Raw genomic sequence first — 1,469 nt, forward strand, 5'->3', positions numbered from 1 at the left:
CCCACAGGCCTTCACTATCCCTGACTCCGCTGACTTAAGCCCCTTGAACTTGCATTCTTTATGCAGGAAATGCATGTCGACCACTTTCTCTGAGCATTACCATTGGATCCACTCTCTAGGTTTGAGGTCAAGGAGGTAGTTCCTCTACCGCCCCCCAAGGAGATGGACTCACGAGCTGTAGTAGCTCTTTCCAAAGAAATTCTGCAAATTCCCTTCCACTTCCACCTCCAGTTCCTCAAATCTTCTATATTTATGAAGTGTGACAGAGCTCAAAAATCAGGAAACAAGTTCTTGACTAACTACTTTGAAAACTCTCCAAAGATTCTCACATTGACTTTGGTCTCTAATATCTACTAACTTAGATCAGTTTCAGTTTTGACAATTTGGTACATAAGCAAGAAGAAGTATGGTGCAAAATAGATAAAACACTTCCTAAAAGAGTGTCAAATAAGGGAACTACTGTACAGCGGCTTCAATGAGGACGTGAAGCTTAAGCTGGGTATTGAAGGAAGTGAAATATTTAGTTGGAGCAAAGAAGGGAGAGAACATTTGCAGAGAAAAAATTTAGTTCAACACAAATTTATTGGACCCTTACTGAGTGATAGCCACTGAGTGCTAAGTAATCAGGAAGAATTTACAGTCTCACAAGAAGAGAAGTGATCAGCCTGACTAAAGAAAGGGATCTGAGTAGGGGATGGAGAGAAATGAAATTTGGACAAGTAGGATGGACAGTCAAAAACAGGCTGTGAATATGAGGTTCAGGTGTATAGAGAAAATTTTCATCAGCATTTTAGAAAAGAAGAGGGTAAAACTTATGTCTATGGGTTTGTGTGCATGTGTGTAAAATGGGATGTGTGAGCACATGTGGGTAGGGGTGTGTGTGAATAGTAGAGTATGTGTGTGTGTCTAGAGGTCTCTGTATATGTGAAGTAGATTGTGTATGTATAGTGTATGTGTGCATGTGTAGGGGTATATATGTGTGTGCATAGTGAAGTTTGTGTGTAATAGAATGTGTGTGAGTGGTCAGGAGTGAGTGTAGAGTGTTGTCTAAGTGAGTGTGCATGGCTGTGTGTTTGGTGAATGTGTGTCTAGTGGGCAGTGTATATGTACATGTGTGAATAGTGGGGTGTGTATAATGGTGTATAGGGGGTTTTGTGTGTATGTAGTGGAGTTGTGTGTAGGGTTGTATGTGTAAGTACTGTGAGCTGAGTACTGAAGTATATGTGTGTGAGTGTGTGTAGTGGGGTACTCATTGGCAATGTGTGTATGTGAGAGAGGGGTCAATAGATGTTTGTGAGTAATGAGGTATATATTTTGTGGGTGGTGTTTAGTAGAATTATGTGTGAGTGGTGGGTGTGTATGTGATAGGGTTGTGTGTGTAAGGAGTAGGGTGTGTGTGAAGAGCAGGATTGCATGTGTAGCTGTGACAGTGATTATGAATGTGCTTAGTGGGGTGTCCGTATAGAGGA

This window comes from Pteropus alecto, unplaced genomic scaffold, assembly GCF_000325575.1.
Source record: "Pteropus alecto unplaced genomic scaffold, ASM32557v1 scaffold199, whole genome shotgun sequence".
Taxonomy (NCBI): Eukaryota; Metazoa; Chordata; class Mammalia; order Chiroptera; family Pteropodidae; genus Pteropus; species Pteropus alecto.